Here is a 9,386-nt window from a genome sequence, read left to right on the forward strand (position 1 = left end):
TCGATGACCTAACAGGCGCCTACACGGCTTTCCCTACTACGACTCCAGTAGCCATGTCACGATGGCACCATGGCTGTAACTACGCATGACAAGGTACATCACAAAGTCTTCCATCCAAGAGGGTGTTTGGATCCGATGACTAAAATTTAGGAGGTGTCAAATGATGATGTCGCATGGGGTGTTTGGATACTAATTGTCGGTGCAGAAAGTGACCAACGTGTAAATATTTATAGTTTTGCCGTACGTTGTGATCGGAGGTGGCCTAACACTCAATGACACATGGTTTATACTTGTTCAGGCAACGTGCCCTACATCTAGTTTGAGTTGGTCGGTGACTTTATTCCTGAGCCTAGGTGCTCGAAGTTTGCAGCGGGGTTACAAATGAGAAGGAGGAAGATGGGGGGTACAAGAGGTCTAGTCGGACTCTGGTCAGAGGGACCGAGAGCGACGGGAGCTCCGCTATATGCTAAGTGTTCGAGCGTTTGCTCGTGGTTTGAACCTGGTGGTTCTGTTGTTGTGTACTAGTGAACTTGATTGATCTAAATGAATCTTCCCTATTGGGAGAGAGAGTATCCCCTTTTATAGATGAAGGGGATGGCCTTACAAGTGAGAGGGAGAGAGTACGTATGCTGCAAAGCCTTGTTGCCCACGCCGATGGGTACAAGATGATGGTAGGCGACCACAATACTGTTGTATGTTAGATGCACGTGGGAGGTTGTATTGTCTTCTTCGGGTATGGCAGACGTCGGTGTCTGCCACACTGTTGATACTCAGAGGTGTGCAAGGGGTTTTACCATGTTTGCCTGGTACGATAAATGCCAGCGCCCACAACACTATCGATGCCCAGAGGCATGTGGAGGAAGCCTTACCGTATGGGAGTTAATGATGCCCACAATACTGTAGGGAAAATGTCGGCGCCTACAACACTGCTTGGGTTCTATCATGCCAGAGAGGTCACAGAGTACTGTTTCTGCAGGTGTACAGGGTATGGTCCCCAGTATTGCAGTTTGACTTGTGCGCCCTGCCCTACTTTCTTTGTCCGTTTCCTGGTCCTTACCGAGCGAGCGTTCCCGGTCGGTTGGTTTCAGTCGGCTCTGAATGCGCTAGTTGGAGAAGAGTAGTGAGCAGGGGTTTGGTGCATCCCCAGTCGGAGACGCGAGTCAGAGTCAGAAGTAGTGCTTTGGTCAGGCCTTCCAGTCAGAGAGGCCATCTAGAGGCGGGCTGGAGACCAAAGTGAGCGCTCCAATCAAAGAGGTGGGCCGGAGTTAGAAATGGGCGCCGTTTCTCCTCAGCTAGGTCTTTTGGTCGGTGATTGGATCACCCTTCTAGCCTATTGTTTAGGTGCTTGGGCCGGCCCAAGAGTTGTGCGTTATTTGCAATGTTACCTGCTGAGCCAAACCTTTGGGAAGCCGTTCTGTGAGGGACTCTGGGTTTATGAATCCGACAGGAGCCCCCGAGCCCTCGGGCGATTCGGGTAGAATCATCTAGGGGATTTTTGTCTTGACTGGCGGGTGCACTCGAGCGCACCCGCAGGGTGTAGCCCCCGAGCCCTTGGGCGATTTGGGTAGAATCAGTCTGGGGTTTTTTTGTGTTGTCAGCGGGAGAAAGTTTTGTTTCGTCAGTGGGTGCACGCTGAGCATACCCGGGGTGTAGCCCCCAAGCCCCTAGGGTGATTCGGGTAGGATCGCCTTGGGGGTTTTATGAGTGGGCATGTGCATGTGTTTTTTAGTCGAGATGGTGTCAACCAAGGCATCGTTGCATAGCTGAGGAGGTTAGTTTTAGGGATCAGGCGAGACAAAGCTCATGGATACTAGCATCGGTGCATGCCAGTGGGATTCAAGGCAGTTAGTTTAGGGATCGAATGAGACAGAGCTTATAGATCCTAACGTCGGTGCACGCCGTGGGCTTGGGCGAGTCAGAGTCATGGATCTTAGCATCGTTGTAGTCCCATGCAGCCAAGGCAGTTAGTTTAGGGATTGGACGAGACTGGAGCTCGTGCATCCTAGGCATTGGTGCACGTCGTGGGATCGGGCGAGTCAGAGTCGTGGATCCTGATGGGGCAAGTTCAGCGTCGTAGACCTAGGCGTTTGGTGTGTAGTCGAGGCATAGCTGAGGGATGGGGTGAGTTTGGGGTCATAGACCTAGGTGTTTGGTGTGCTGTCGAGGTGTAGCCGAGGGATGGGGTGAGTTCGGGGTCATGGACCCAGGTTTTTGGGTGTCTTGAGCCCCCGAGTCCCGTTAGGCTTTGGTAGGGGTTAGTTTGAGCTATGTGTGTTACCCTATCCTCGGTTTCTCACAACCGGAGGGCTGAGCTTTATCGCTTGCCTCGATCGCTCGGGCTTGCTCGGTGAGCTCGCTAACGGGTATGATCTAGTGGAATCTGGGTCCGTCGTTCGTGATGGGGTCAGCATAGCCCTCTTGTGACATTTTACTGCTCCTTTACCTGCAATCCGGTAGATGCCTAGGTCATTTTGGAGACCGACCCAGGTGGCCTGTTGACATCCCCTCAATGAAGATTCTATGGGCTTGGCGAGAGGTTTAGGATCGACCGAGAAGGTTGAGATGACCCTGTCTACTTTGGGGCAGACTGGGTGAGGGCCTCATGGGGCTCATCTATGTTTTCTCCCCTAGCTCTATTTGACATGGGGCAGAGTCGAGCCCTTCATGGGCCGGCCTTCGAACCTCGGTCGATCGTTGCTCATGTTGAATGAGGCAACTGTCGCTTCGTGATGCAACATGGAGCATTGTGTTGCATTTCGCCGCATGTGCGATGTTTTAGTTCCCAAGCCCTCGGGCGATTCAAGGCCCCAATCATCCAGGGGGCACGAGCATATGGAATGAATGCATGTATGGACATATGAATGACTATAAAGAAATAGTGGGTTTTGGTAGTGTTACATTGATGACTCGAGTGACAGGGTTTGAAGAGCTCCAATCGGAAATAGTCCGACCGAGACCTGTGCTCAGTCGTTCATGATGGAGTTGGCATGGCCTACATGGGGTGTCCCTTTGCTCCTTCCTGTCTCTTGGAGTTTTTCTAAGCCGTTCAATCAACTTAGGAAGCCCAATGGTCTCTCCTGCCAGAGATTTGTTTGGGTTTTTGAAGTCTCGCCTAGGGAGGCAGAGAGCTGCCTATGTGTGGTGGCGCTTTGGTTCTTGCGCCCAACGTGCGGTAGTGGTGGGCCATACCCTGGCCACATCCCATCTGATCAGGGGTTGTTCCATTGGGCAGGGTGCATCTCATCGATTAGGGCACGACCCATCGTATCCCATCTACATTAAATGGGGAAGGGAGAGGGTTTTTCACCCAGTCGTTTCGCCTTTCCCTGATTGCCGCACCTTCCCCAACTACTGTGCCCTTTTCTTTAAGTAAGAGAAGGGAGAGGGTTTTTCGCCCTGTTCCTTCGCCTATTCCTCATCTGTCGTTTCTTCTTTCTTCCTTCTCGCCAAGAGCGTCTGAGTGCCACGGCAGTTCCTAGGAGAAAAAAGAAAAGGGGGAGAGTGAGGGAGAGGAGAGAACTCACAAATCCATTCGTGAACCCAAAGTGAAATGTCAGGCTAAAGGTCATCCACTATGAGGGAGTCAGTGCTTGAAGCCTTTGCCATGAAGAGGGTTTCTACCAGCCGAAGGAGGTGACACACCAGAGGGCACCCGAGAGGGAGGAGTTCCCACAACCTTGGCTCGACGAGGTGGTTTCCTTTCTTGCCTTCCACGAGCATGGGTTAGGATACCCTATGCACTAGTTCCTACACGGGCTCCTCAATGAGAGGGGTCTAGGAGCTATAGCACCTCAATCCGACGAGAGTGTTACATATCGCCGGCTTCATTACTGTCTGTGAGGCCTTTCTCAGGATGGAGCCACACGTGGACTTCTTTCGGTGGCTATTCTCCGGGCAAACTTTGCCGGTGGGGAATCTGCTTGAGGCCACGCCAGTGGGGGCTTTGCCCTATAGAGAAAACCGAGCACTGGGAGGCTCATATCCTGTGTAGATCCCCTATGACTCCAACATGGGGTGGCACGGGGAGTGGTTCTATATCAGGAACCTGGTGGAGGCACCGCTCCTGGTGTTCACCTGGCGGAAGGCCGGAGAGGAGGAAAAGTTGGTTGTGGGGCCCTTCTCGTCAGGAGAATAAGAAGGTGGAGATCATCGAGGAGGAGCTCTAGAAACTCATGCGGTGCGGCCTTGACAGGGTGTGGGTGTTCCACACCCTCTACCGCCATCGGGTCGCTCTATTGGGCAAGAGGGCATGACCGATGTGGAGGTACGGTGGCCCAGTCGGACCCCGATTGTGCGTCATCGGAGGAGCTACCGAATGACGAGGTCCGGAGTCGCCTCGACCAGTGTGCTATAGCTGAAGCCCAAAGAGAAGGTCAATGGAAAGCCTGGACCTCTCAATGCCTCGATGGTGTCTAAATTGGTATGCTCCCCTCTTTTTACTCTAGTGTTCTTTTCCCCTTTGCTTTCCTGCTTTTTTATTTTTGAGTCGCCTGTTTTGTAGGGACTTGAAGCTTACAAGTCTCGATCGTACCTTCCAAAGGGGCCAGAGGGCGTGGCAAGGTAGGCTACCCTAGAAGGAGGCAGCGGATGCCAGGAAGAAGAAGAAAGCCGAGGTGGGTCGGTAGAAATATGAGAAGGAGAAGGAGATCGCCCGACGTGTGAAGGCTGAGGAAAATAAGAGCGACGTCGAGTTAGGGCTTGAGTCGAAGGATCCCATAGAGGTGGATGACATGATTTTCTTCGAAGAGGAGGAAAGCTAGGAGGTCGCTATGACCTCGGTGGAGCATCGCTGACCTTGTGGCGATGTCTATTGGCAATGAGCAGGAGGCGGAGAGGCACTGCCGTGGTTCCCATGCCGAGGAAGCATGCGGCGAGCGTGGACAGTCGCCGATGAACAGGAGGCAAAGCGGACACAGTCAATCGCACCCCTTGGTGGTGTTGCCAGTCTCGTCCCCACCTACCACTGGACGTGGCCGAGCAAGCCACGTGGTCGGAGGAGCGGGCTTGTACCCGCACGTCGTTGGGTCCGGCGCCAGCACATGACTCACAGCAGGGAGGATGCCCTACCTACCGCTCCGATCAGAGTGCCCTGAGCCAAAGGTGGTGGTGACTCATAGGGCTGGCAGGAGCCAGGTTGGGTACTCTGTCCCTGGCTAAAGTGAGGGGCACGGGTCATAGCTCGGGAGCGGTCCTCACCCTATGGGCCCATCAACATCAGGTCTTGGCTTTAGAGTCATATCGCTTACATCCCGGTACGTCTTTCTTTGTTTCCTTTAGATCTTGCTATTGAGTCTTTTTTGGAGTATGACTGACCTATGCTTTTTGACAGCTGGCCAGACGCTGATGGGGTGAGCATCGCTCCAACTTCTATGCAGGAGGTTTGGGGGCCCACCTTGTAGCACGCCGCGACGAGCGATGGGGAGAGCAGGGTGGTGGTGGCGAGTCCTTCCCTTCTGGGGGTGGTGCTCCCCGGGTCGGTTGCTAGCATGGCAGCAGCAGCGGTGATGGTGTTGGCGGTGATCCTGGTGGTGACGGTGGAGGCTTGTGTCGGAGGTGTCCCTTGCGGCCCCTCCTCCACCTGGCTGCTATGGAAGAGGAGAGGGAGATTAGGCTTCCTGCCTCACCAGGCGGAGGGCTACACTGGCTCACCATCCCGATCAGCGCTGAAGGTGCCAGGAGATGCGACCTGGGTCAGAACCAAAACATCTATCAGTGCCTTGCAAAGATGAGGTGGTAGAGATCCCCTCCGACAATGAGGTGGATGAAGTGGTGGAGCTATCGGCTGCCATTGCAGGAGCTGGAGGTGGTCTGATCAGGAGGCTGGACCCTCTAGTGGGCTGGAGGAGACTGACCTGGTGTGGCCCTATCCTGAGGACCTGACGAAGGTTTGGTTCATCCTTTAGGATTCACAAGAGTGCCAGCTCTAGGGTATCCTTAGGGGAAGATGACTTGCCATGGAGTCCAATCTTGCCAAGCTATCAGTGAAGCTTGAGGATGCTAGGAGTAGGTTAAGTCTATCCAGCAGTTGGTCAAGGTCGAACCTATAGCTCGCCGCGGAGGTGAGTTTCCCACGCTTGTCCTTGAGCCCTTGGTCTCTCCTTGGTTGCCTTAGCATGTTTGCTTCTTTTTTTGTAGGGTCTACAAGAGATGTCGTGCCACAAGTCCTAGTTTCCTCTAGATGGAGCACGCCCAGATGGGCGAGCTTGAGCATCAGCTGGAGTCCACCCACTGCGAGTCCTAGGACCGGGTGGTGGAGGACGACCGAGGCACGGTCGGTGGAGCAGCTCATGGCAGAGCAGACGACTAGCCGCCGAGCAGGGGCTTGAGGCAGGCGAAGGCCCACCAGGTAGAGACTAAGGCAGAGCTATGGAAGTGCCTAGCGAACATTGAGGTGGCGCTCCAAAAATCCCTAGAGACCCTTGAGTCAGAGCAGAACTGCCTTGGAGTTAGTGCGAAAGGCCCTAGAGTCAGAGCGAAAGGCCCGGTCAGAGGCAGACTAGGAAGTGCTTGTGCTTCGGGGCTGGGTGATGGGTACGAAAGAGGCGAATGCTCGGCTACGTGAGCAGGTGGCTCGGTAGGGGGAGGGACTATTTGCCCTTGAGAACTTCCACCTCGGTACATACCTTTTCTGTTTTTCATCATGTTGGTTTCTTCCTTTAGCTTATTTCTAAGCCTGTCGCCCTTCTTCTAGGGCTGGGCAGAAAGGTGAAGTCATTAGGAGTAGGACCTAGAGACGGACCAAGGTGACGTTTGGCCAGAATGCGGAGGCACTGGCCAAGTCTCTTGAGGAGCAACGTGCTCTCGAGGAGGAACTTGACCAGATCCACAATGTTGCCTAGCTCATCGTCTTGGAGGTCTTTGGGTCGGCGCCAAGTACCAGCGTGCCCGCCATCCGGCTGGCAGAGGTTCCAGATGAGGTTCGGTCCCTCATCACACACGAGTTGTTCTATGGAGCATTGGGGGTGTTGACTTCGGTGGCGACGTATCACCCAGGACCTAGACTTCACCACTATCTACAGTGGGTATGCCAACAGCTTGAGCACGGAGGACATCCAATTGCTCAGGGAGAGCTTGCTGCCGCATGCAAGGTTGGTGGCAGAGCAAGTCTCTACGTAGTGGGTGATGGATGCCCGCCGTGAGGACATGGCTGGAAGCGTGCGTTAGGGGGATGTTGCCCAACCTATGGATGGCGCAGAGCCTGGGTTGGAAGTGGACATCGCCCCGCCTTCAACCGAGCCAAATGTCGTCCAGCCGGGGAGTGAGCAGCCCGTGCCTTTGCCGGTCGCACCGACAGCAAATGCCGCCGGGCAGCCCCAATAGCTTGTAAAGTATAAGTAGTTTAGCAGATGTAAAAGGTTAAGTTCATGGGGGAGCCCCCGTGTAAACATTCTTGTGTACTCAATGACTACAATCGGTTTCATTTTTTTGTGATGGAGTCACTCCGTCTGGGGAAGCTTGTCCCTTTCGTTCCTTAGTTTTACCTTAGCATAATTTTGTTTTTTATTCTTTCTTTTCCATACTTGCCCATTCATCCTATAGGTTGCAACCTTAGGAGCCCAGGCATGGCCCATGAGGCTCAGCTGCTCGTAACCGTAGGTACAGGCGACGTGCGATCGGTCGGAATATTTTAAAACAAAGCTACATAAGGTAATTTAAAGGAATGAACTACCCTTTTGTTTGGGTAGGAAGGAGTTTTACCATATGATAGTAAACAAAAAGAGAGGTAGTAGTGCACCCCCGTGAAGCCTCCGAGCGATCCGAGCCAAAAGTGTTTGGGTCGGGGCGCTTTTATAGGAGCAAACGTTAAAGTAAACAATGGTAAGACATAATTTTTGGGGAAGAAACGACATAGCTGTTCTAAGCGTTGGTGAGAATGTCGTCGTTGTCGTCCTTTAGTCGGTAGGCGTCTGGTCGGATCACCTCGACCTTCAGTCATCCGGATCCTTGCCCACTACGCCCCCTTTCTTGGTCGCTGCTTCTTCACCTTTTTCTTCCTTCGACACGTCGGCCTATCACAGAAGGTGCTTGAGGAGCTCGCAGTCCTTATAGAGGTGTTTGACGGGGTAGACATGGTTGGTGCACAGGCTCTCCATGAGTTTGTTGAAGTGTCCTAGAAGGTCCTGCTAGGGCTACTTGCCTGTGTGATAAGCCGTGGCGACCAACACGGAGTTGGCCGATCAGTGGTGATCTTTTCTGTTTTTTCCCTCTACATGGAGGGGCCCTCGTCCTGATCCTAACACTTGGCCTTACCTTTGCCTCGGCCTCCATTGGAGCGTTGTGGGAGCGGCGCACTCTGGATGCGTCGGACAAAGGCTAGTGGTCCTGGGCCATCCGAGCTAGGACTCCGGTTGCTGATGACGCTGCGAGCATCTTGGTTTGGCCCGAGCAACTCGTGTACAGGCGGTCAGTGCAAAACGGTCGCCAAGTCAAGACGAGGCGTAGATGCGGCCTCCTATGCCGCGTTCGACGGCCGTAGCGGTGAGCGGGTGGAGCGATTCGTCTAGTGCGTTCCCACTCCTCTAGTGGGGAGAGAGGCCGTGAGTCGGTGTCGCGATGCGGAGCTCTCCGCCTATTGAGCGGCGGTGGTCTCCACTAGTGCCCGGAGGTTCCGGTGGATCGCCTGTTCCTAGGAGTCGTTCGGTTCGAGAAGGCCGCGCAGAAGCATTGTCGCAGCGGCGTTGTTCTGATTGGCCCGAGCAAACTGTGGGGTATCGTTCCCTCCGTCCATGGTGTTGCGTTGGACCCGATGGGCGTGACCTCGAGCGTCGCTCGCCGATTTATGCGCATGGGGGCGCAGTGTGGTGTGCCGAGCGCGCTGGAGCAGTCGGCGGCTGGTTCAGCCGCTATTGTCGCAGCTCCTGACCGTGCTCCCGTGTGAGCGTGGGGGTCTCCGCACGAGGGTCTGGAGGGGTGTGAGTCTGCAAGGACTTCATTACCACCGGTGGCTGTCCTAGAGCATCCACCATAGTGCACTCTGACGTCGCCGATGCTGGAGCCATCACTCTCAACATCTTCATCCATGAGGTCAAGGAAACAAGTGGAAGTATAGCTCGCCATCCCCACAGATTCGGATGAGAGAGGGGGCGGCGCCGGCATCCTTCGGAGCCCCCGGGCGTACGCGTCTACTGGGGGACGCAAGGCCGTAGGAGAACCGGTCGCATGGCGGTCGCGGTGAGGGACAGCGGGGTTCCTCCGGATAATCGGTGGAAGATAGAGAATAACAAGTAAAAAACAGCATGCCCATTACTTATAGCAGGGTTTGAGCAGAGAGTTTACTCTGAATAAAGCACAGGCGCCTCATCGTTGAAGTCGTCGTGCGTCCCGGAGCCGATGGAGGGTGCCCCTCCGACGGGCGCCGGAATGAGTGACTCCTCGCGGAGGTGTAG

Source organism: Miscanthus floridulus, chromosome 11, assembly GCF_019320115.1.
Source record: "Miscanthus floridulus cultivar M001 chromosome 11, ASM1932011v1, whole genome shotgun sequence".
NCBI lineage: Eukaryota > Viridiplantae > Streptophyta > Magnoliopsida > Poales > Poaceae > Miscanthus > Miscanthus floridulus.